The following is a 27,590-nucleotide window of genomic DNA, read 5'->3' on the forward strand; positions in this document are numbered from 1 at the left end:
AATTCTAGAAGTGCCGGTGGCTTTTCTCTATGGATTTATACAGAACTTGCAGAGCAGTGGACGCAAGGTTCAAGATGAAAAAGGGGTGAAGTTTATGAGGTGCAAATATCGTTTGACACGAGAGAATTCTGACAGATGCATATTTAATTGTTTGCAGAACTAAGCTTTTGGCTTATGTGTTGTTCTAGAGTGCTGGTCAGAAACTTTAGATTCCCAGAAAAAGTGAAGAGCCTGTCCAGCCTCTATCATCAAGGATTATGAAATGGCCAAAATCCAAAGATTCTAAAGCTCTGACCTATCCTGTCTATTCTGGGTAACAATGGATGTATTTGAGTTCCTGTATGGCAGGTCCCGTCAGAAACCTGAGTAGGTTTAAGGTGGCCTCAGAAAATTCAAAGCAAGAAAGGCTGCCATCAGAGCTGCCTAGGCTTGAATCATTAGGAGAAAGGGTCAAAGTCAAAGGTAGAGAGAAGGATCCTGGGAAAAGTTCTGGGCAGGGCAAGCAAACCACTCTGGAGCCTCTGTTGATAGACGGTTAACTGGATAATCCCCTGCTCTGCATTTCTCTTTGGAAATTGTAACCAGTGGTAAGACATATATCGAGAGAGTAAGCAAGAACATTTAGACAGAGGGAAAGCTTGCACACAGATCTGAGCACAGGTCTTTCTGCTTGTTTACTTCCCCAGCACACTCAGGGAAGAGATGTGATCCCAAGGACACTGCCAGACACTCTGCTGACACCATGGGAGGTGACCCAAGTGATCCCCACCCTCTACAGCTGACTTTCCAATGGGGAGGCAGAGTTTTAACAAGCCAGTATGAAAGACAGTTTTAGTTTATGGCAAATACTCCATCCCCCTTGCCTGCATTTCTTGTAGACAGGATACATTTGGGGTTGAAAGTTTTGTGGGTGGATTGGTGTCTCTATCGATGCTGAGGTTCCTGTCTGGTTACAGGAGGTGGCCTTTTCAGATTCCATTTCCCCAGTGTAGTGAGTCACAGCTAAGGTCACTCCCACTGATTCTTGGCCACTTTCCTCATCCCAAGTCTCTATCACATCTTGGAGGTTCCTCCTACCTCCTTGCCTTCCCCTCCCTCCCTTCCACCCCCCATCAGTTGCATATTTCCATTCATTGTCCTGGACATCTAGCCCTCTCTCCTGTCCCTCCCCACACCTGATCCTCAAACCCCCATTCCCCTTCTCTCCCAGTTCCCTCCCTCCACCTGCCTCTTATGACTATTTTATTCCCCCTTTCTAAGTGACATTCAAGCTTCCTCCCTTGGACCTTTCTTCTTGTTTAGCTTCTTTGATTTGTGGCATATACCATGGTACCTATATTTTATGGCTAATATCCACTTATACATGAGTCCATACTAGGCACATCATTTTGGGGCTGGGTTACATTCCTCATGGGAGAGGAAGCACCTAGCCTCAAAGAGACTTGAAGTGCCAGAGTTGGGGATCGGATACCCAGGAAGACCCCCACCACTCAGAGGTGAAGAGTAGGGGGGAGAAGGGAAAAGATTGTGGGAGGGGTGACCAGAAGAGAGATTGTGAGCAGGATGTAAAGTGAATAAAAAAATTAAATTAAATTTTAAAAAGTCACATTCTCCCTTCCCCCATTCTTTTTTCTTCTCTTTCCCAGAAGCCGCCTCTGTGTCCCCTCCCCTTTAATTAAAAAAAAACTTCCCACGTGAGACCTGTCCCACAGTGTGATTTTGTCTGACATTACACCTGGTCCCATCACAGAGGTGAAATGATTATGGGGTGCCCGGCCCCAAAGCATTTATCTTCAACGCAACTCTTAGACCTGAGGCTCAGGGAACAGCATGGAAAGATGGAGCAGAAAGATTATGACTGGAAAGTGGGCTGTGAGACTGTCTCCTAGAAATCACAGGAGACACCCATGACACCTCCCCAGTATGACTGCCTCAACAAGACCCAAACAATCACACTAATGGATAAACTGACAAGCAAATGGTAATCTCAAGGAGGCCCACCCTAGACAAAGAACTGCAGAAAACTGACAACTGTGAAGAGAAGGGGGATTAATCTTCTCCAGGATGAATGCCCCCCTCCAAATTAGTTATCTACTGCCAAGTGATCAGACAGGAATCTTGTACACATAAGCAACTCTAAACAGACTCAGAAAGTTGTATTTATACACACACACACACACACACACACACACACACACACACACACACTACTAATAACCAAGAAAAAGAGGCCACAAATTTGAGAGGGAGTCAGATGGGGACATAAAGAGACTGGAGGGAAAAGACACAGGTGAGAGTGGAAAAATGAAAGGGAAGCAGGGCAAACAATGAAATTATATTTGAATTAAAGTTTAAAAAATTAATATAACTAGAAATCAAGGTAAGACAGGTATAATGAGAAATATAAGCTGTAAATGATCATTGATGTCCACTATGTATGAAACACACTTTTCAAGATGGAAACCACTGTGCAGCATAAAAGGATGGGCTTTTCTGTGCCTGCCCTTGCTTTGAGTATGACACTGAAAACATATTATATTTATTCAAAGCTTCAAAGCACTATAGCTGGGCAGCTTCTGAGTTACTCTAGCCTGACTATGCTGGCCTGACCGACTTCCCAGCCAACTTCCCAGTCACATGACCATTTACTTGCCATATTAGTTTCAATTGTCACCTTGGTCCTCACCTAAGATGCTCACAACTCTCCTCTCGGGGCACGGAAGTCCCTCCTTTTTCCTCTCATGCTCAGATATAGACTAGTCAGCTCTTTATTTAACCAATCAGGAGGTGATGGAGAACGATGTTACAAAGTACTGAATCATATTCAAGTCCAGACTGCAGCCGGATCTCTGGGCACAGAAACCGGCATATGAATGCACAGTGCACAAAACCATCTCCCAGCAATGCAGATCAAAAAGGGTCTTGGGTGTCAGTGAGATGGCTCAATGGGTAAGGAACTCATAGCAACAGAAGACAAATACTCCATAAGTATCCTCTGGCCCTTCACACCTACACACTGTGGCTATGTCCTCCTCTCTCTCTCTCTCTCTCTCTCTCTCTCTCTCTCTCTCTCTCTCTCTCTCTGTGTGTGTGTGTGTGTGTGTGTTTTATGTACACCTATATGTGTAAGTATACATGCCCAGGCATGTGTGTGGAAGCCAGAGGAGGAGACTGGGTGTCCCTACTTTATCACTCTTTCCTCTAGTCCCTGGAGCTATTCTGGTAGACAACAGCCTCAACAAGCCCAAGTTCCTGCCCCTATACTCACGCGCAACCATGTGTGGGTCTTACATGGTGTTGGGGATTTGAACTCAGGTCCTTATACTCAACTATTCAACAACCTAGTCCCCACTTCCTCTCTTCCTCTCCCTCCCTTTCTCTCTCTCCCTCTCTGTCTCTGTCTCTTTGTCTCTGTCTCTCTCTCCCTCCCTCCCTCCCTCTCTGTCTCTCTCTGTCTCTGTCTCTCTCTCTGTCTCTGTCTCTGTCTCTCTCTCTCTCTCTCTCTCTCTCTCTCTCTCTAACTTTTTAAGGATTCTTTGTGAGCTTCACATCACTCACCCCATACCCACTCATAATCTCCCTGTCCCCTTGTATCAACCTCCTCCCCAAAACAAAAAATAAAAAAACAAACAAAAATAAACACAACAAAACAAAGCATAGGAAACATCTCATCGTGGAAGCTGTCATGTGTCAGTGTGTTCTACAGTATACTTCTCTGTCCGCACATCTTTACTTGCAAATATTCATTGCAACGAGTCATTGGTTTGTAGGCCTCTGGCTTTTCTTATACCATCAGTAACGGATCCTTGCCCGGACTCCTCCACATTACTCTATGTCATGGAGATTCTGCAATTTTAGATCAGTAGGACTGGCCTTTTCATGCATTCCAACAGTTCACGGATAATATAGGTTTTGGGGTGGGCCAATTCTGGGCCCTGGGTCTGGGCCTGGGGGTGGGGGTAGCTGAGCTGCTCAGCCTACCAGCTCTCCTTTATCTGCACCACCAGGGTGAATCATCCAGCACTGCTCCACCTAAACCACCCAGTGCTGCCATCAGCAGGAGGCAGGGTCAGCTTTCCTGCTTTCAAACCCTTGGGGCAGTTTGGGGCAACTGACTCACCTGCACCCATGCCTCCACGTGCTGCCCAGTTGAGCCATGGAGCCCATTCTCCCAAGTGCTGCAGCCTGTGAGGGGCTGAGTCAGCTTTCCAGCTTTGTACCCTCAGAGATGGCTCACCCATCCTTTCTCCATCAGGACCAGCTCCACTCTGTTGCCCAGGTGAGGGGCGGGGCCCACTCCTCTGAGTCCTGTAGCTGGTGAGGGGCAGGGCCAGCTCATCCTCTCTCATGACCTAGGACCAGCTCTTCTGACTGTGCAGGATGTGAGGGGCAGTGCCAGCTCTTCAGAGCATCACAGTGGGCTCCAGAACAGCCATGTGGTCCCCAGTGGCTGCCCAGACCAGGGACATTCCCATGGCCTCTAGTGGTAATATGAGACACCGACACAGACCCCTACTACTGCATGGCTATGGACCCAGGCCTAAGCGGCAGCTGGCCCTAACACTTCACCATGGCCTCAGGGGACTGGGATGGCTATTCACAACAGGCTATTCCTCTCCATCCTCATGTCTCCAGTTTCAACTCTCTTCACAATGCTCAAACTGCTCTGCTTCTCTTTCTCTCCCATCTGTCACTACACACACATTGTAGTGGTTCCCACGGCAGGCAGGACCAGATGGCTGGTGGGCCTCTGGGTGACCTCCCCTACCCACACACACTGCATGGCATGGAGGCAGGCAGGTCTCTGGGCATTTTTCCCTCTGTTATGAGTGGTGTGGCAGTAGAAAGAGGTCTCTGGATGTCTTCCTTCTCCAGTACTGTGTGTATGGTAGTAATTCATGGGAATGTAGTCCCATGCTTCTCTCTAGATAGATAGATAGTCAGAATTTTAGTTATTTACATCTTAGAGCTAAAGAATGGTTCCACTAAGCATTCTTGTGGGGAGCCGACAGAAGGTGTCTATCATCCTTGCAGCCATCTTGAGCCATATACCCTGACAAGAGACTTGATTACAACAGCCTACAACAGCTGAGCACACTCTGATAACATCTTGTTTTAGATACCCAGAATTTTCCCTTGGGTGTGTGAGACTTAAAGGTGTGTGACTTAGAGATCAGATTTAGAGACAAGACCTAAGGGTGTGACTTAAAGGCGTGGCTTAGAAGTGAGACATATAAAAGATGAGAGGCAGACAGAAGAAATTATTATTATTAGGTATTAGTCACTTGGCACTTGGAGGAAGAACTTGGAATTAGGTAGTAGGCACTTGAGGCTGAGACAGGCAACTAGGGAGTAGGCACTTGAGACTCGAGACAGGCACTTGGAAGAGAACTTGGATCTTGGAATGTAAAGCCCCCACGAAGGGAGGACCTCACCCAAGCCTCAGGAATTTGCGGCCACCTATTAACTCACAAGACACCGAACTTGATGCAATCAGCAAGAGGTATATTTCAGTCAACATGCTGAGGTCAAGACCTGTAGCCCATGCAGGGGCAATGGGGTCTGACCCCTGGGCTTTGGAGACAGAGATAATTTAAAGCCAAAAACCACAACTCAGGGGGGAAACCACAACCCAGGGGGAGTGAAAGAGAGTTATTGGAAAGTACCTGTGGAAAGTCCCAGCCCATTATTCAGTTTGTGACAGGGTCCAAGGAACAGTCATCTTGGGAAACATTTTGTATAGGCTATTCTCTAAGAGCCTATTTGTAACCAACCATTTATCTTGTGGTCAGCCAAGTTCCTGAAACACAGAGCTCACAACCAAGCTGACCTGCACTCTTGGTTCTGCCCAGCCTACTAGGAGATTTTGAAAATTTTTAACCCTTTCAGGAACTTGGAGGCACTAGGGACTAAGAGCTCAAGACTTAGGACTTGGACTAGGAAGAGAGACTGAAGAATAAACGGGATTGAATCATACTCTGTCTGGTCTCCATTCTTCACGTCCGTCCTCTCTCTCTCTCTTGCTGAATCCTGACCTGAGGACTGAAGCGGTGTGGGGCACAGAGGTTTGCAACACATTCTAAATATATACCAAGTAGAAATCAGATAAGCGTCTCCTTTTATACCATAAACCTGAGACTTATCTTTCCTGTTTTTAAAAAGTATCTTTAAATATTTACATCTGGTTATAGTTTTCAAATAATTGAGCTAATTTTTATTTATTTTTAAATTTTTACTACATTTAGTTCATTAATTTTTTTTTAACTCTTGCTGGAGGCTTTGCCTTGAATGCCTAAGACCATTTGGCATGCATAGAGAGGTCTTTGTATTCCTCTGGTAATTCAGCCAGTGTTTTCAAATCTCTGCTCAACATCTGCAGAGCTCTGGATGCTGCTACAGGGTCTTTGTCACCATAGGTTGTATCATAGCATTCCCAAGGAAGGTGCTTCCAAAAGATATCTGCTCCCATTGCAAACTCTTCAGAAATTACAGTATGGAACCATAAGGCAGGGATGAATAGGACATCATCAGCTTCAAGAGAATGAACACTCATCCTTCCTCACCTCAGGAAAGAGTCAGTATTTATCCAAGTCTGAGCTGTCAACACTCAGCACTTCTGATTTAGAACCTGATAAATATAAATATTGTGCATCTCGAAGATTAAACAGCACAATTTTCTTCTTTCCTGTCACTTGTATTAAAACGTTATCCATTACATCATAGTGAGTCCAGAGTTGAGATCCAGGTGAACTAATTAGGAAAGCACTGGAAAAGAACTGCTCCTCTTCAAAGAACATGGGAAACTTAATATTTCCCTCTAACGATGGAATCTGCTGTCTGATACCTACAGCATCCTTCTTCAGGTCTTCTCCAAGTGATCGTAAGAAGTATTTCTCATCCTCTGAAATGAATTCTTTATGTGCTTCTTCAGCCGCTCTCCGGACCAACTTGTTGAAAGGTAAAGTTTAGCGAAGTCATCTGTGCAGCTGCAGGAGCATGGATTTTCACTTCTTTCCTCCCTCTAGTTTGGCTCAGGGAATCCACTGTTCATTGCTTGCACAGGATCCCAGTGGAGTCCTTCTAGCACAAGAGGTTTTCTCTGTGTGCAGAATGTTCTGTCCTTCTGTTTCTTGTTCTGGCTCTCTTTTAAAATTCATACATACATACTTTTCATTTTTTTAAAGATTTATTTCATGTGTATGGGTATTTTACCTGCATGTATGTATGTGTACATTTGTGCCTGACACCTTCAGAGGCCAGAAGAGGATGCTGGATCTTCTGGAATTAGAGTTGCAGATGTTTGTGAGCTGCCTTGTTGGTGCTGGGTATTGAACCCAGGTCCTCTGCAATAAGCAACAAGTGCTCTAAACCCCTGAGCTATCTCTCTAGTTCTCCTATTTCTAAAAACACTCATTTTTTATATTATGTGTACAAGTGTTTCTCTGTTTGTATATCTGTGCACAAGAAGGCTTCTGACCCCCTGGAACTGAAGTTACAAACAGTTGTGAGCTGTCATGTGGGTGCTAAGAATCAAACTCAGATTCTCTAGAAGAGCATCTAGTCAGTGCTCTTAACTGCCTGAGCTATCTCTCTAGCCCCTATGCATTCAATTGTTTTTTAAAAAACAAATTCTCAAGGTGTGGCCCTACTGGCTTGCAACTCACTATGTAGGGCAGGCTGGCCTTCAACTCACAGAGATCTGCTTGTCTCTGTTCCCAAGTGCTGGGAGGGAAGGCATGTGCCACCACACCCTGTTTTGCGTTCTTTTGTTTGTTTGTTTTTTCTTGTCTCCCCCACCTCCACAGTGTTTCTCTGTATAGCCCTGGCTGTCCTGGAACTCACTCTGTAGACCAGGCTGGCCTTGAACTCAGAATTCTACCTGCCTCTGCATCCCAAGTGCTGGGATTAATGGCGTGCGCCACCAATGTCCGGCTTCCTGTTTCGTTTTCTTGACATTAGCCATTCTATCTGTGTTGAGATGAACTCTTAGAGCAGTTTTTAGTTGCATTTGCCTGATGGCTGAAACTGTTGAACATTTTAAAATATATATTGACCATTTGGACTTCTTCTTTTGGAGGATTACAACTTAGCTCATTGGCTTATTTATTGATCTGACCATTTTTATTCCTTTGATAGTTCATTTTTGTAGTTGTTTATATAGTTGAAATATTAATCCCAATGCTGACATATGGTTGGCAGAGATTTTACCCCATAGGTAAAGTTCTGTAGACTATTTTTTTTTACTTTGGTAGGTGTCCCCTTCACTGTACAGAGCTTTTTAAATTTCATATTATCCAGCTTGTCAATTTGTGGGGTTATTTTCTGTGCCATTAGAATCCTTCCAGAAAGTTTTTGCCTTTACTTGCACCTTGAAATGTTTATCCTCTATCAGTTTCAAAGTTTCAAGTCTTATATTAAGATTCTTGATCTATTTTTTAATTCACTTTTGTATCAGATGAGAAATACAGGTACAGTTTTGTTCCATGTGTGTGTGTGTGTGTGTGTGTGTGTACTTGTTTGTTTGAAACAGTGTTGTTCCAATGCTCTTCTCTGACTCACTATGTAGGTGAGGTCAGCTGTAAACACCTGCCCTTCCAATCTTTGCTTCCCTAGTGTTGGTATTTTAGGCACATATCACTTTTCCTAGTTGAGTTTTAACCATTACATGTGAATATCGATTTTTCCAAAATGAATTGTTGAAGAGGTGCCTTTTTAATGTTTATTTTTGACACTTCTGTTGAAAATTAGGTCCATTAGTTGTATGGGTTTTGTTTCTGGTTCCTCTATTCTATATTGGTCTGTGTATCTTTTTTTTTTTTTTTTTTTTTTTTTTTTTTTGCAACAGCACCACATAATTTTTGTCACTATGGCTCTATAACATAATTTGAGATTAAGTATTATTTTTCTCTACCATTATTCTTTCTGCTTGAGATTTCTTAGGCTATGGTGTTCATCCATTCATCCACATGAATTTTAGGTCTTATTTTGTTTCATACCTTTGAGAATATCATCAGAATCTTGATGAAGACTGCTCAGAATCTTTAGATCATTTTTTGGTAATATAGTTATTTTTCTCCAATATTAAATCTAACAATCCATGGAGGTCTTTTAATCTTTTAACATATTACTTAAATTGTTTCTTTCATGTTTTCAAAAGATCTTTTACTTCCAGTTATGTTAACTCCTAAACATTTTTAAAGTTATTGTGAATGTGAGTTTTTTCTTTTTTTTTTCTGATTCTTCTCCATAAGTTCAAGTCTCTTGCTAGAATGGCCCATTAAATTCTGGTTATAACATTTAGCTATTTTCTAATCCAATGTCACCAAATCTTCCATATTCCTCAAAAAAAACATCATGGTCTGGTTCACATGGCAACTCCCCACTCCTGGTACCACATCCTGTATTATCTACCTTTTGTTGCTGAGATAGAACGCCATGAACACAATCAACTTATGAAAGTTTAATATGGCTTGCAGTTACACAGAGAGAGTCTCTAATGGTGGGGGAGTCATGGCAACAGACAGCCAGAACAGGAGGCTGAGAGATCACTTCAACCTCAAGTGTGAAGCAGACAAAAGTGAAGCAGAAGTGGAGCCAGGCCATGAATTCTCCAAGTCTGCCCTCAGTAATGTGCTTCTTTCAGCAAGACTAGATATTCTACAGGTTTTATAACAGTCTCCAAACTGTGCCACCAACTGGGGACCAAAAATATAAATACGTGAGCCTGTGGGGACCGTTTCTCCCTCAAACCATCTCACTTAGCATAGAGAACAACTGCTGCTTTTTGTTTATTGATTTTTTGCATCATGCTACTTTTCTGAAACTTTTGCTCCAGTCTAAGAGTTTTCTTGTGGAATCCTCATTTTTTTTTAAAAAATATAAGATTATACCATCTGTAAATAGAGATAATTAGACTTTTCCCTTTCCTATTTGTACACCTCTTTTTTTTTTCTTATTTTTATAGCTAAGATTTTGAGCACTATACTGAATAAGGGTAGTGAGAGTGGGTACCCTTGTGTCATTCTACAGTTAAGACAACAGAAAAAGCATCTCATTTTCAATTTCCCCCACTGATCGTGTTGTTCATGGTTTGTCATTACAACCTTTATTGTGTTGTATTGGGATATGCTCCTTTTAGAATAGAGTATCTTATTTATTCTTCAATGGTTTCATGCATGTTCATAATGTATCCTAGTCACAACCACCCCAACTTTCTCCCTTGATCCCCACATCCTCAACACATCCCATTCTTTTTATTTGTAGCTTCTTTAGAACTTTTATCGAGACAGAATGGTGACATTTGTGAAGGAAATTTTCTGTATCTACTGAGAACATGTGCTTTCTGTCCTTAAATCACAATATCTGTCATACTGCATTCATTGACTTTTATATGTTGAACCAACTTTTTATTCTTAGATAAAACCAACTCACTTGTGGTGTATGATCTTATTGTGTCTTAAGTTCAATTAACAAGTATTTTATTGAGAATTTTAATTTTTATTTTCACCAGGGTAACTGTTCTGTTGTTTTCTTTCTTTTGTTTATTCGTATGCACTGTTGGTATGACAATGATATGGGCTGCATAGAAGGAGCTTGGTAGTGTGGCTTTCCTTATGATTTTGTATAACAGTTTGAAGAGCATTGCTGTCAGTTCATATGTGTCTTAGGTAGGAGGTGTTTCCCAAGTGTATTGGCAAGTATGAGAAGGCAACTAAAGCTCTGACTGAGATTGTACATGTGTAGACTTACTTCATACTTTCCAGATGGCCAAAGACAGATCAGCCAGCTGGAGAGATGTCCTTGAGACTCTGTAGCACTAAAGGGAAGACAGGTGGTTCCAGCAGTTCATCCATCTGCTGACCTCAGGCACAGGACTCTCCAACTCCAGGGCTCTTAGTTGACAAGATCTGCTCCTGGCCCTTGGAGGGAGGGGAAGTGTTATGTCACTACTTGAGCTAAACAAACCTTCTGTAAGAGCTTTTCAGCTGGCCACCTCCATGTTCTTCAAAGCTGCAGCCTAGAGTTATCTTCTCCTGGGGCTATGGGAAGTTGAATCCACATTCTTAGCCTTGTGGCTGTCCTTTGTTCTCAGGTTCCCCAAGGTAGGCCAGACTTCCAAGTCACACAGAGTAACAGAATGGGATTCCACTCTGTAGATGACTTCTCCAACAGAAGAATCTCTGTATCACCAAAACCAGCAACTTGTGAAGACTGGAGGATTATGCGACTGCTGGCCTCTTTACCAGGGCCATCTGGCTTAACTTTTGCATGAGGTTTCTCCGTCTCTGTTCCTCATTGGAGCTCTGGTGGCTTCTAGTTCTTCTTTTTCTTGTTCTTCTTTTTCTTGTTCTTCCTCCTTCCCCCCCCCCCCCCCCCCCGCCAAGACAGGGTTTCTCTGTGTTGCCCTGGCTGTCCTAGAACTCACTCTCTAAACCAGGCTGGCCTTGAACTCACAGAGATCCACCTGCCTCTGCCTCCTGAGTGCTGTGATTAAAGGTATGGACCACTACCCTCAGTTTCTTGCTATCTTTGTGGATTAAATGCTTCCTTTGTAGTAGAGTCTCTCCTACAGATCCTGTGTGGATTCTTCTCCCTAAGCAGGTCAACTGAGGGCAGCTTCTAATCCACCATTTAAAAAAAAAAAAAACTGTTTTAGGAAGTGGTGACTTAAACCTGAATTCCAACACGTAGGAGGCAGAGACAGGAGAATTGCTATTATTTAAGGCCAGCTGGACTTTATAAAGATTCAGGGCTTGCCTAAACTACAGAGTGAGACCCAATCTAAAGACAAAAACAAAACAAAATCCAACAATTGCAAAAAAAGTTAAGCTTTGACACATCAAAATTTTAAAGCTTAGTAGGGCAAATAATAAAGCAAGGTAAATAAGATATTAATTGATATCAGTCAAACAGCTATCTTACATCTACTATCCAACCAGAATTTATGAAAATATAACTTGTGACTAAGGTGCAGCTCCATGGTAGAACCTACTATGGGCCCGACTCAGGTTTGAGCATCAGATTATCAAATTGCCCAGTTTGGTGACTAAGTTGAAGGTTGTTATTTTATTTATTTTTAGACAGACTCTCACTACATAGCCAAGAATGGTCTCAAACTCAAGGCAATGCCTCAGTTTCCTGAGTCCTGAGATTTTAAACATGAGTCCCACCATCTTGGACTTATAAAACAAAACTGTTATGGGGTAGCCACCAGAGAAAACTGCTCAGATGTCGCTTTAAGCCAATAGAAAAATTGTATTAGCCAGTCAGTGACTACACTGGATGTTTAGGATCCGGCTGCAGCCCTGAGCTTCTTGCAAGGTGAGCTTTTAAGCACAAAAACCATCTCCTGGGTTGACATCCTTCAGTTAACAAGAACAGTTAGCCAGAAGCAGAACAACAGAACCCAAAAAGCAAGATTCGCACATTTAGAGACTTTGCAAGAACTATGGACTTTGGTGCATTAGGTCTTTGTTTTAGTTTTGGCAGGTGGTACCGTCTACATGCTGAGTTTTACAGCCTGGACGGCACTTCTATCATGGAGTCAGTTGTGCTAAGGTCTGGAGGCCTACTAAGGACAGGGGGATCTGATACAAAAACTTCCACTTGGCTTTATGGAAAACCACTAGCAGCTGATTTGTTCCAGCTTTGTTTTGAGGCTGAGACTGAACCCAGGCCTTTGAGCAAACAAGTTGGGGGAATTAAGGTGCTTAAGATTGGGGGTAAAAGTAGCCAACTGTGTTTGGAAACCAAGACGGAGGTTGGCTGGGTGTGATGAGACATATCCATCTTTCCAACACTCACGAAGCAGAGGTGGAGGAATTGCTGCAAACTCAAGGCTAGCCTGTCTACCCAGGGGAGTTTCAATCCTGCTAGGACTACTTAGTGAGACCCTTCATAGAAACACAAAGAAGGACAATGGCTGTGTGCCTTTAGAAGGAATGCTACCAATGCCACTAAAGCAACAGTGAGTCAGGAAAAGCAGATGGAGACCACGTTGGTTGTTCAAGTTCAAGTTCAAGGACAGTTTATCACAGTGGCTCATAGATGGGAGAAGGACCAGGACCCAAGGGATAGCAGGGAAGGAACAGAGATGGAGAAAGGCTTCCAAGAGATCCCACAGCCCAGGAAGGAGCTAGCCAAGGCAGCCAGAGGGTGACAGGTCCAAGATTATGTCAGTACTTTATGAGTCCTTACACAACCCACAATCGTCCAATTAATTTTACCCTCTGAATTTTCTTGGGCATGTCTCCACACTCGTTTGGATAATTGCTATCCCAGACAAGTGAGATGAAGGGGACTCTTATCCACAGTAGATAGAAAACTGGAGCCTTGCCCTTTGCTGTCACGCCTTGGGATTAAAGGGCTTTGGTTATCTGAGGGGTGTAAGTCAGTGTTGATGGTGATGATTTGGAAAGCCCTGCAGCTGCTATCTCATGGCACCTGGGAGCTGACTTCAGATGATTTAACTTTTCCTTCTCTGAGGGCAAATGGTACAGAGGGAGAGGGCACAGACAGGGGAGAAACAAGCCCCGAATAAACATGATTGCTTTCATCGATGATCTTTCTTCCTTCTTGTCTTTTCTCCCTTCCCTCCTTCCCACCATACACCTCCCTCCCCATGCATGAGGACTCTCCAGGATCTCACGCAGCCCAGGCTTGCTTTAAACTCACTGTGGAATGAACTGCCCTTCCTGCTTCAACTTCTTAACTGCTGAATGATGCGTGTGTGCTACCTATCCCCACTCATGTGGGATTCTTTTTCTAATATATAAAATGGATGTTATGAGTTCTTTACTCATTCAGCTGATGTTTCATGAGCATCTACTATGTGCTAGATACTATTCTGCCCAGTGGATAGTTATTTTGAAAACTCCGTCAAAAAACATAGGTAGAAATACCTCCTACAGTGTTTAGACTCGATTGTATGTTGAGTGTGTTAGCTTTTCTACCCAAGAGGCTTTGTGACTAGATCAAGATGGACATGTGAGCCGTTAGTGAGTCAGGCCTACAAGGGCTCAAGGCACCCATAGTGTTTGTGGCATCAGGATGTTTCACAAAAGGAAATAATCAATTGGTTACATTGGAGTATTCAAAAATAAAAAGGCCTTCGATTTTAAGATCTTTGAAGCAGTGTGATGAAAGGCAAGAGATTGCCCAGGGGAAAGTAAAGCAGGCTCATGTCAAGATTGTTCTGGAAGTCTTCAGAGGGAACAATGAAGCAGAAGGACTGTGTGGTTAAAGCACATTGGAACCACGAGTGTGCTGCTGCTGTGTTTAGAACATCAGAAATACGGGTGTGCTGCTGAGGCTGAGACATTGGAAACACGGTGTGCTGCTGTGTCTAGAAAGAAAAATCACCCAAGAAAGTGGTCATTGGGAAGAAAAAAAGCAAACTTGAACCACCTTTCTCTAACCTCTTCTAACCAGTTTTCCTAAGAAGTCACCTCCAATAGAGGAAGTTGCTACTGAATAAACAAAGTTACCTCATAGGGCTCAAGAATAAGAGACCAACGAGGAATGGTGTTGGGGGAGATGATAATTATATATGAGGAATAAGAACAAACTGTAAGTGTGTGTGTGTGTGTGTGTGTGTGTGTAGGAAAAAGTTGTAAATAAAATCCATTTTTTTGTATGCCAATAGCAACCACCAAAAGAAAAAGAAAAGCATCTTTACAAAAAGATCCTACAGATGCTCTGAGAAGCACAGAGGCCTGGGACTCTTGTCCTTGGAACAGAAGCCTTGGAAAGACAAGGGCTGGGGATTACAGGAAAGACTGGGGGTTAAAAGCATTCTCTGCTCTTGCAGAGGTCACAAGTTCCGCTTTCAGCATGAACATCCAAGATCTGATACCCTCCCTGCGGAGGATAACCAGCAAGAGAGGGCACATCAAGGGACAGATCCTTAATCTGCAGAGCAGTCAGGAGCTGAAAGCACTGGTTTGGGGCAGAACAGAACTTCCCTTTCCTAAGCAATGTTGACCCAGGAGCCTTCAGGAGGTGGTTTTACTTGAGCTTGAGAATATAGACAGGCTCTCAATCAAATGCATGGAAAACAGCTCCAGGACTCCTTTGCATAGGGGGCATCCATCTCCTGGTATATGATTGATTACATTGGCACATCAGACTCCAAGTTTGTCATTCCTACTCCAGCCAAAGTGGAGCACTGGAGGGAGCAGCTGGCTTACTATAGTTTACAGAAGCTCATTCCACCGTAGTTGCCTCTAAGTGTTAAGGAAGTGGCACCATATGCCATATGAACATCATGGGGCCCTGAGACAGCTTGGAGTAAAGATGTCTGCCACTAAGTGTGTTTGACCTGAGTTTGATACCTGGGACCCACCTGAAAGGAAAGAACTGACTCCCACAAGCTGCTCTCTGATTTCTATACATGCAGTGACATGCACACATAGAGAGACACAAAATAAAGATGCAAAGGCATGTTTTTAAAGTGTGACTTTCAGAGTCACATGCCAGAGTTCTAATTGTGACTCAGCTTCTTTTTATCCCCAGACTTTATCCCCAGTCAGGACTCAACTTGTTCACATCTTGCCAGAGCAGAGAACAGAAATTAGACTGTGCCAAGGGCTGGGCCATAACTTTGTTTTATTTGCAATGGGATCTCACTGTGTAGCCCTGACTCCTGGAACTCGCTGGGTAGATCAAGCTGGCCTCAAACTCACAGACATCTGTCTGCTTCTGAGTGCTGGGATTAAAGTGTATATCATCATGCCTGGCAGGACTGTAACTTTCAAAAGTCCAGGCCTAGGACCTAGGCCTCCCGAACATATGTAGCAGATGTGCAGCTTGGTCTTCATGTGGGTCCTGAACAAATGGAGTAGGGGCTATCCCCAAAATTGTTGCCTCTACATAGGATATGTTCTTATAGCTGGGCTGCCTTGTCTGGCCTCAGTGGGAGAGGAAGTGCCTAGCCTCACAGAGACTTGAAGTGCCAGGGTAGGGAGATACCCAGGAAGCCCCCACCCACTCAAAGGAGAAGGGGAAGAAGGATGGGGGAAGGATTTTAGGAGGGGGTGACCAGAAGGGGTGATGATGTGACCACAGAAGCAGTGAATGGGGTATAAAGTGAATAAGTAAAAAAAGAAAATGTTTAATTAAAAAATTTTTTTTGAGACAGGGTTTCTCTGTATAGCCCTGGCTGTGCTGGAACTCACTCTGTAGACCAGGCTGGCCTCGAACTCAGAAATCTGCCTGCCTCTGCCTCCCAAGTGCTGGGATTAAAGGTGTGCGCCACCACTGCCTGGCTACATTTTTTAAATTGGAAAAAAGTCCAGCCTTACTGCACTACTTCTTTCAAGTATACTTTATTTCACTATTTTCTAAGTAATATTTTTTATTCTTTTGAAGTTTATAAATTTATGAGCCTTGCATAGTGTGAGGCTGATATAGATGACCTACAGAAACCTGAACACTCAGATTTATATATCAGGTTCCTGCCTCCTGATGGAAGTTCCAAGCACACCCAGATGGAGACCAAGTGTGCAGACACAGGAGCCTGTGAGGGACATAACAGGAGCCTGTGAGGGACATCTCACATTCAAACCATAACAGTGTCTCATGACATGTATACATGACAGGAACAACATATGGAGCAGGTTTATATTGGCTCATGAGAATTGTGGTCCCAGCAGGCCAAGGCAGCAGGGTTGTATGAGATGAACAACATTGTAGCATACAGGAAACAGAGCATCAGGCCAGAAACAGGGGGGCCAGGCTATACCATTCAAAATCCTACCCCTAGGGCTAGGTTGATAGCTCACTCACCAAACTTTGTGCCTTGTAAACACAAGGGCCCAAGTTTGAGCCTTAGAACACACAATGACAACGATGACGACAAAGACGACAACAACAACAACAACAACAATAATAATAATAACTGCAGTAGCTGGGTAGTCATCGCTTATAATCCTGTTGCTGGGGAGGCAGAGATAATTGGCCAACCCTCTTTGTCAAGTTTCAGTCAGTGGGAGACAGAGAGAGAGAGAGAGAGAGAGAGAGAGAGAGAGAGAGAGAAGAGAAATAAAAGAGAGACAGGTGAATGAATGATGGGAATACATCTGAAGTTATCCTCTGACCTCTGTACGTACACACACACACACACACACAAGAGCACACACACTTACATAGCATGCCCCTAGTGACCCACTTCCACAGTACAGCCTCTCCTCTCAATGGCTCCACACTCATACAAAGCAGCAGCAGCAGCAGCAGCAGGGCCCAGAGTTCAAATGCCCCTAAAAAGAATGTTTCACTGTGAAAACGTAGCACCCACAGGACTCCACTGAGGACATTCTTTCCAACATTTTTGGTGCCTATGTAAACTGTTATTATCTTGGTATTATTTGAAGGGAGTGTGCTTAGCACAACTGAGGAAACTGGCTGGTTAATAGGAGATGAGCTTTGAGGAAATAAAGTCTTTTACCTGCAGGGCTAGGATGTATAGACGAAGGTGTGTTCTGAACACATGTATTACAGAGCATTGATGGGTAAAATGTTAAGAGCCTGTGAACTTCACAGATAAATCTGAATTGGTGCTGAACTAAGTAGCCTCAGCAGCCACACAAGAGCAGGGGGATGAGCCAGTCTCCCAGAGATTCTCTGGCTTTCTGTCTCAAGTTGCAAAGAGGCTTGCTTCCACAACTCCATATATAATGACACCCCAAGGCAGGAAACTTGGACACCAGGGCAGTGAGTCCTCCCCTTCCCCCTTTTACAGAGAAGAAAACATCTTCCATAGGCCCTGAGTATTCTGCTCCTCACATGCTCCGTGGTGGGACCACAGGAACAGTCTGACTGAAGGGCACTGAGAAAGGACACTGTGGTTGGAAGTAGGCTCCGGAAAAGGGTTGGGCTGGAGGGATCTAAATGATGGGGTTTGACTAAAAGCTATGAAGAAAACAGATAGGTGTAACTCAGACATAACGCCTAGATTTAGCATGCACAGGTCTAAGGTTGTATCTCCCCTGGGGGTGGGGGGTGGGGGTGGGGATAAACTGAAGAGGGTAAGCAGGTGAGAAACCAAGGCCAAAAAAATCAACCAACCAAATGAAGAAACCATTTCAAATCGTCCCAGGCCTATGAGAAAACTGGTTAAAGTTTCTGACGAGTTCTTTTTCTATCATTCAGAACTGCAGCATAGATGTTTTCCTTTGAGTGTGTGTGTGTGTGTGTGTGTGTGTGTGTGTGTGTGTGTGTGTGTAATCACGTACTTGCGGAGGCAGAGGAGGATGTTAAATATCCAGCTTTATCTCGCATTGCCTGGAGTCAGAGTCTCCAGCTAAACCTGGAGCTAGGCTGCTGGCCAGGAGCCTCCTGCAATCTGCCTGTCTGACCACCCACAGGGCTGGGGTTGTAGGTATGCATGATCACACTCAGCTTTCTGTGTGGGTCCTAAGGATGCGTGCTTGTGTAGCTGACATTCTTACCTTCTGAGCTACCCACACGACTTCTATGATTGTTTTGTTTTGTTTTTAAACCAAAAAAATAAAATCTTCTACACAGTAGACTATCATTCAAGTATGACTGGAGCTTAACTTTGAGACTCGTGGCTTTTTATCCCTGTTGTTTTTAAGATTACCTCCAGGCAATAAGCGTTTAGGACAGCAGGAGGCACTAGTTTTCCTCATCCTAGGTCTTGAGAAAACTTTTTTTTTTTTTTTTGAGACAAGAGCTTATATGCAGCCCTGGCTTGTCTTGGATTCTTGACTTCCTTCACAGACATCCAGAGTGCTAAAATTATAGACATGTGCTATTTCCAAATAAGGATTAATAAAATATTTTATGATTCTAATGATGTAGACTGTATTATTCTGCTAACAGGCCACTAGACATAATTACTAAGCAGTCATGTACATAGCTAGTGTTACTTTTACATATGAGAACCATATTTTTATAACTTCTATCATCTCGCTTTGAGACCATATAATATTATCATAATAGCAAAGGATGAGGAGGGTTGGGTCAGAGGTACCCAGCAGAGCAGAAGGCACTTGAAAACGAGTCCTGATGACTGAGGGAGGCATCTTCATCTAGGAAGGAAAGAAAATGAATATTAACGAAATGAATGTGCAGCTGAAAGGAACAGGATAAGAATGGATGGTATTGATACATATTACATTATATATTTATAATATACTTATATAATATATAAATGAATCATATTTTATATAACTATTATATAACACACACACATATATGTATGCAATAGAAGGATTTGTGTCAGGTAAGTAGACCTAAGCTTTAGCATGAGAGAACATTTAACCAAAAGGCTGTGTGTGATTCCCAGTGTGGGGTAGTAGGTATGTGCTCATGACTGGACAGACTCACAGAACACTTAAATCCAAAACTGGGCGCTCACATCTGTCATCCCAGCACCATGAAGACTAAGACAAGAATATTGCCATGAGTTGGAGACCAGCCTAAACCAAAAGGTGAGACCCTATATCAAAGAAAAAAATTAATTAATTAAGAAACTAAAACACACAAGTGGATTTTCTGCAGATGCTTTCAAGGGTACTGAAATGTTTCCTCTTTTTGTCTCTGGCTTTTCCTAACCCCTTCAAAGGCCTGTCTGGCACCTGAAGCTCCTTAACTAGGAAGGAAAGTTTCCATCTTACAACTGATGGCTGGCATTCGGCCTTTGCTCGTTGTATGGGATGAGAAGTCCCAGCATGAAACCTTTCAGAAGAAGCACAATAAAGAACAAGTGAGAGCCAGGGGTGGCAGTCCACAATGATAATATCACGGAGCAAGCTGAGGCAGGAAGATTGCCCAAACCCAAGGCTGGCCTGGAGTATATAATGAATTCCAGTCCTGCCTGGGTTACAGAGTATGATCTTGTCTCAAAACAAGTAAATTCGTGAATAAATGAGAATGAAAAGAAGCCATTGTGTATTGAGCATGCGTGTGTTGGGTTCTAAGGGATGCACTCAGTCGGTTTCTGAGGTATCTGCTCTTGGGCAGGAATTTTACTGATCTCCTTACTAATGAGGAAATAGGGTCACACTGAGGTCTATAAGTCTATTGTCATAGCAGTTAGGACCAAGGGCTGAAATCTTCTAGCACAAGAGTTCACACACGTCTGTGGCCATCCTCTGAAAGAAAGTTGGCTCAGACAGAAGGTGGCTCAGGACACCGACCCTTACATGGACAGTGTGGCCTGCACACAGCATCATGGGCCTTCCACGTACAGGAGCCAGCCCTGGTGCTTCAGAGACCACCGTGTACAGCTCTGTGGAGCCTTTTGGTACCTTAGGTTACATATCATCATGTTAATGCCCGGATTGGTTATTGGAGTCTTTAGTGCCTCTCATCCACAGTTGGAAATGGTTGTTTCCACTTGTCGGCTCCCTGCTCTGGAGGAATGCAGGAAGGACTAATGACTGGCAACACACAGAGAGCTTCGAGCCTGGAACCAGAACTAAATGAACTTGGGAGAACGCAAGGCTTTTGCTGTAGCGTGCAATGGTACAGGAATGGTAGAATACTCTTCCTCTGTCTTTTTTTTTTTTTTTTTAAAGATATTCTTCACCTAAATGCTAGATCCTCTTTGAGCACAACAGCAGCTGGCCAACTGTGACTGTCCACATTCTTTTCCAGACATAGTGCAAGGCTCCAGGGAAGGACAGCTGTCTGGTAGGATTGGAGATGCCAATCTTGTTTGGGACTTTTCAGACATTCAGAGATAAGTATTCTTAATTCAGAGGAAGGACCTTCAAGCCAAGATTTTGAAAGCAGTGTCTTATTTTTAAAAATTGATTAAAAGAACTGGGACCTCTCCAACGAAACCTTTAACCTAATAGCAAGGACCAAGTCCTAGTATTCAATTCCACTGATAGAGATCTAACTGATAACACCAAGGGCAAAGCCGAGTGCCACCATTTTTTTTTTAACATGATGATTGACAAGGAGAGGCAAGAGGACATCTGCAACAAACAGAATGAGTGGAGGAGTCTCAGCTGAAGATATGATAAAAGACCAGTCAGTGACCATAGGAAGAAAGCCAGTGAGTGTTTCCGCAAAGGAGGGTATCTGGTCAATCTATGCCACGTGTGCCATGGAATTTCCCTTCATGTTTTTCAAGCACGGGGCTAGGAGTTACCAATCTGTCTTCAAGTCAAACCAACAAAAACCAGGAGGGTGGCCAAAGTCACTCGGCTCTGTGACTGAAGTTCAAGCACAGGATGAGTATCGACACGGTCATACTTTTCTAAGCATGAGAAGGCAGCAAGGCCTGCGGGCAAACGTGGCAAACGTCAGTGGGAGCTGAGGTAGGTATTCAGGATCATCAAGATCATTACAGGGTGGATGAAAGCTATCTACAGAAAGGGCTGAGAGAGGAAGGGAGAAACTAGGTAAGGATGGAAAACATGGACCTGGTAGGTGATCGAGAGCAGACGGCGTAGACAGCCTCAGAGCTCAGACACAAGCAGGCATTGTAGGTCAATGTCTAACAGAGGCCCCAGACCAGTTCCAGAAAAATCCAAATGTAAGAGATTTTCAGGCACAAGCCACCATACCCGCTCTAACAGTGGGGATCCTGGTACCCACTCTGAATAGAGTCTATCTACACAGCTCTATCTGGCCTTGAACTCACAGACATCTACCAGCCTTTGCCTCCCGAGTGCTGGAATTAAAGGAATATATTACCGTGCCCCTCCTTCTTTCTTAAAAAATATTCTTAATATGTAAATAATACATTCCACTCACACAGTCTCACCTCTATTACACTCCACCCACCCCCAAGCAAGTCTGCTTCCCACTGCCTTGTCTTTTTGCTTTTGTTTTTGTTTTGTTTATGTCCCCAACCTGGGAGTTCTTAAAGGAAAAGGCTATTTTATTAAAACTGTGCTGTGATATTTTGCTGTTTTGTTACACCGGATCTTCAACACGATCACAGAAGTCCTGCTTTTGGCAAGTTCTTTTCTGTTTGCTTAGAGATTTCTAGATTTATCTACTTTATTTTTATGTGTATGAATAAGTATATTGGTCTTTTGGTTTTTCAAGACTGGGTTTCTCTGTGTAACTCTGACTGTTCTGGAACTTACACTGTAGACTAGGCTAGACCAAATCTCACAGAGATCTGCCTGCTTCTGCCTCCTGAGTGCTGGGATTTGAGGCATGGGCCACTACTGCCCAGTAATGTGTATGAATATTTTGTCTGCATGTGTATATATATACCATGTTTATGCCTGATGCTCACAGAAGTCAGAAGAAGGCATTGGATACCCCAGAAGTAGAGTTATAGATGGTTGTAAGCTGCTATGTGGGTTCTAGGAATCGAACCCAGGTCCTCTAAAAGAGAAGCAGGTACTCTTAACTGCCGAGCTTGCCAGTCGCCTTAACAAGGAGTGATCTCCAGTAATTTCATATGGACACGTTCATGTGTTTCTGAGAGCAATAGCCATGGGGCTGGTGCTCCAAGTTATCTGGGCCAGCATTTATTTACAGGATCGAAGGATGGCTTCCTCATTCATATTTCCAAGACTGACCCACCCAGTCCTAAATTCAATAGAAGGAAGGGTGGAGTGGGTGCACCGAGCTTTGGCAATGTACTAATTCTTTGCACCCTAAATGTTAAGTATGGCAGTTGAGCAATGCTTTAGAAACACCAGGCCTGAGTTAGGCAGAGGGAATGGGTAGGAGAACTTCTCCCTTGTCTGGAAGGCCATGTGCACTGTGCCTACAACCCAAGAAAAGCAGCAATGCAGAAGCCTGAGCTGTGTGCTCATGGCCTCTTTAAACTGATCAGATAGTCCAAAATACGGTTTTGAGGATAGCAGTTCATGCAACTTCCACACAGGCATCCTGGAGCCTCAGCTTGGAAGGGCTGGCTATTCTATTCTTCTCATCTCAGGCTTTCTTTTTTTTTTCATTCTGATTCCTCTCTGGCCATCTCCACACCCGCTTCCTCAGTTAAGCCTCTCCCAGTTGTCCCGGCCCACCTCCCTTCTTTGTTCTTTGGTCTCCTATACCCACACACTGGTAATTGGGCTGGAAACGTCTGCTCGTCCCTGCAGCTCCTCCCTCCCAGCCTTGTATACACTCTCCAGCTTGGATAGCATATGCTCACGAGGCTGAGTTATGGTAGAGCAGTGGAGGCCTGCCTGTCTCAGTTAATGTCTGCATCATTTTTAAGCTTGTACGAGAAGGTTTCCATGGCTAACACTTTTCAAATGTGGTGGCTAACACTTTTCAAATGTGGTTAACTCCTTGAGGCAATGTTCTCAAGCTTCCTGGTGCTGTCCCTTTAATACAGTTCCTCATGTTGTGGTGACCCCCAACCATAAAATTATTTTCATTGCTACTTCATAACTGTAACTTGCTACTGTTATGAATCAGAATGCAAGTATATGTTTTTCTGATGGTCTTAGGTGACTTTGTTGAAAGGGTCATTCTAGCCCCCAAAAGGGTCCGCCCCACAGGCTGAGAACTACAGTCATACAGTGTAATTAGTTTTTTGAGTATCGTAGATTTTGCTATGAAACATCAGGAATGTCACTTGGCAGACAAAAGTAAAAGGTGAGTAACTAACCAAGGAGAATGAGAGCACCGGTTTGTGTAGTCCTAAACCCACACTGCTGTGAAGAAATCACCTGCTTTGCTTGAAGTTCTCCTGCACATAACAGTGAAACACCCAAGGGTAGCATCTCTGAAGATTCTGACAAGCCAGGAAGGCTGTTCACCCTACCAGGTGGTCATTAAGCATCCTGGCAAGGAGCAAATCTGTGTTTAAGCCCGAGGCTCCCGTCTGACCAAGGATATTCCAGTTTTTAATGACAAGTGCCAAGTGCAGCCCATTGCCCCAGGTGTCAAGCAGGGGCCCTGGCTTGATTAAACTCTCCCAACTCCAGAAGCTGTCTTTGGCTTCGGAGGACAAATGGTCAAGGGAAAGGGCTTTCAGCAGAGTTCTCACAAAGGAGAGACTAAAAGGAATATTCCGAACTGGAAACAGTGACCTCTCTGGCATTATTCCCAAAAGGAAAAGTCAAAGGTGCAGCCTCAGGAAGGCAAGTGGTCAGCACCCACAGGAACCCTGACTTCCAGGGAACATTCCATCCGGGCCTCCTAAGTGCACAGCCTGAGCATCTGTTTTGATCATGTTCCGTGCAACTGATCGGCTTGAGACCTGCGGAGCAACACTGACGGGGAGACAGGAGATCCTGGCTGTGGATTGGATGCACTCTGAATGTTAAAGCACAAGGCAGAGAAGAACCACACCAGGAACATCAAACAGATCTCACATCAGGACTGGGGAGATGGCTCAGTGGATAAAGGTGCTTGTTGCCAAATCTGACAAGCTGAATTTGAGGCCCTGGACCTGCGCGGTAGAAGGAGAGACACCCCCCTCACACACACATGCTTGCGCAGGCACACACACACACACACATGCATCCTTGCATACACGTGCATGCACACAAGAACACACACATACACACACACACACACTAAATAATATGAGATTTAAAAAATGAAACAAAAACCTCCAATCCTTTTGAAAAACAATGGACCCAAAACACACAAAGCCATAAGCAAAACTCATCCTTAACAAAAGGCACGCAGAAACCAGTTGTGGTTCTGGATATTGTGTCATGATAAAGGTATTTTCCCATAATGAAACAATATGATAAATTTCAGAATTTGAATTTGCATAGTGCGTTACACAAGAACCCAGAACAAAAGAGGCCTTCATGTAGGAGTGGGTCTTCTAGTGCTGGGCCTCTCCGTGTCATTCAAGGGTAAGACTGAGTCAGCTTCTCTACGTGTAGATAGATGTCTCTGTCCAAAGGTAGGCCTATGTAGCAAGTGCAAAAGTTTAGGAGACTCAGTGCAGACATAGATTTCACCACCAGAGGGTATTCTCCCCTCTCCTGAATTGCAGGCAAATTTGTGTAACCAAGACTAGTCTCGAATCAGCCCCAGTAAAAAAAAGCCCAGGCCAGACCTCAGCAAGACAGGTTCTCGTTATTTCCACAATTTTCTTCTTGCCCTTCTATTTTAGAGTATTGTTTTCTTTCAGTTGAAGCACACTGGCAGCAAGCCAACCTACACAAACTGTGGGAAACAGATCCCACCTCCCACCCCCGCCCTGCTGATTACATAGGGAGGATGATCTTGAAAGAAGTTGGTCCCGGGTAGCTAGCTAGCTATGAGACCATTGAAGAAGTTGGTCTGGGTAGCCTGCTATTTCTGACCATCTCCAGGGGGACAGGGGTTTCAGGCAATTGAGAACTTAGCAGGCTAGAGAGAGAAAGAACAGAAGGGATTCCAGGGCCAGGGAAGCTATCTGCTTGAATTTTGATGGAAACTGATTTACAACTGAAAAGTGTTGATGCCTCATGAGAAACCAGAAAAGTCTAGAAGTTACAGTGAGATTCTGACAGCTTCCAGAGTCAGCCAGGGAGTCTGTCCCAGGCCATTAATATACCAAGTTTAGAACGCCAGGCCCTGGAAAGGTGCCCTGGGGAGATGCCCCAGGGAGCTGGCTTGAATTGGCCAAATGCTTTCTCTTGAAAAAAGGAGACTTTGTTCTAGGGGAAAGCGGTGAGGTTGAGAAATTTGGGATATTAGGTCACTTGCCCAACAAATGCAGACTTCAAGTCACTGAGTAGTTTTCTTTCTCTTAAAAAAAAGTATTTGTTTATTTGTTTGTTTGTTTGTTTGCAGTACTGCAAAGTAAACCAGGGGCTCTGTGTATACCAGGCAAACACTCTATCTTAAGCTACATCTTAATTTCCCTTTAAACTTTGAGAAGACTGTCTTGTTAAGTCACACAAGACTCTGCAGTTTCTACCTCAGTGTCCAGAGTCGCTGGTATTACAGGCCTGCACTACAGACCTGGCATCTGAACTGTGTGCGTGTTGTGCTCACACACACTCATGTGAGTGAGTGTAGGTAGAAGAGTGCCACGGTGCACAAGTTGGAGGTCAGAAGACAACTTCCTGGGTCAGTGTGTATTCACCTTTCACCTTGTTTGAGACAGAAGCTCTCTAGCTTCAAGGACTCCTCTGTCCCCATCTCCCATTCTCCTGTGGGAACACCAGGATTTCAACTGCTCCTACTACCTGTCTAACCTTTAACATGGGTGCTTGGGATTTGAACTTGGGTTCCCAGGCTTGCATAGTAAACATTTCTTGAACATTTCTACCCATCTTCTTAGGCCCAGATTTTGTTTGTTTGTTTGTTTTTGGTTTGTTATTATTGCTTTAAATTTATTTATACTACATTTTAGTTATTTATTTTTAATTTTATGTGCACAGGTATTTTGCTTGCATATATGTCTGTGCACTATGTGTGTTTGGGTTCCCTAGAACTAGCATTATAGACAGTTGTACCATCTGCTGTGGGTTCTAGGAATTGAACTTTGGTCCTCTGGAAGAAAAACTGTTAGGAACACTAGCTAGTGTCATTCCAGCCCTCAGAAGGCTAAGGAGGAAGAGTTGGAGGCTAGCCTGGGCTACTTACTGAGGTCCTGTCTTAAAAACACAACAGCTCACATTTAAAAAACAAAAAACCCCCACTAATTGTAATAATTTCAAAAAGAGCCAGGAAGTCTTTGTCCTTCTGTGCTTGCTTTTCTGGGTTTATCTCTTCTCCAGATGATGTTAGAATTCACTGCAAATGTCCAACATAACTCTCTTCTGTATTTTCTACAAAAAGCTTCTGGGTCAGTGTGTGCTCTTCAAGTCAAGACTGCCACAGACTATTGAATTATTCTTGTTAACATCTGTTGTGATTGTCTAGAGAAAGCCATTTTATTGCTGCATGAAATCCAACAGCACATTAAAGAAATCACAGACAACAGCAACAAACCTCTGGGTCATCACCTCCCAGCAGATGGGTACAAAGTCCCAGGTTCCAGATGGAGACGTCACTTTGTCCCTGTTCACCCCGTTGTCCTCATCCACGCCCTCCTGCCGACCCAGAGACTTTTCATTTTTAAGTGATTTTAATTAGCAGGTCTTTTTCTTATTAACATCTTCAAAGTGCTCTGAGCTCCTCCCCAGATGAAAGGGCCTGCGTAGGGACAAATTATTATTATGGTTACAAAATATGCACACTGAATGTAGGAAAAGTGAGAAGGGTTTCATTGCCCAGCCCGCAATGCTTGGAATACTTTGATCTGCCAGTGTAGACATCAATTATTCCATACCCTCACTCACTAAAGGCAGGCATCAAAGCGTTCTCGGAGATACACCTTGTAAATCTAGCTGTTTATTCTGAAATGGTTCCCCTAAATTAACCCTGCTTCCTTTTCCTTTGTTGGAGCTGCTGATTCAGCTCCTCCAGTCCCCTGCTGGGGACAAAGTATCTGTGGACTTGGAAAGGAGAAATAAACCTTTTCTTTTACTACAGGGATGGCGATGACATAAAAATAAATTATTTCTGGTAACCTGGGAAGTGTGTATAATATGTGAAAGGTATTATATACTACAAAAATGTACAAAGTATTATCACAATTGTAGTATACAAATAGTTCCTGACAACTAAATATAACCATGCCTTATCATCCCAACAGCTTTACCTTGCATGATATAACTTTAAAGCTTATATATATATATGATATATAT

The 27,590-nt window shown here is 43.6% G+C and overlaps 1 pseudogene; it reads right to left on the reverse strand.

Annotated features, from left to right (window-relative positions):
- Positions 1 to 6,260: 6,260 nt before the first annotated feature.
- Positions 6,261 to 23,989, reverse strand: LOC117705209 (tRNA wybutosine-synthesizing protein 5 pseudogene; annotated as a pseudogene).
- Between the last annotated feature and the right edge of the window lie 3,601 nt (positions 23,990 to 27,590).

This window comes from Arvicanthis niloticus, chromosome 3 (assembly GCF_011762505.2).
Source record: "Arvicanthis niloticus isolate mArvNil1 chromosome 3, mArvNil1.pat.X, whole genome shotgun sequence".
NCBI lineage: Eukaryota > Metazoa > Chordata > Mammalia > Rodentia > Muridae > Arvicanthis > Arvicanthis niloticus.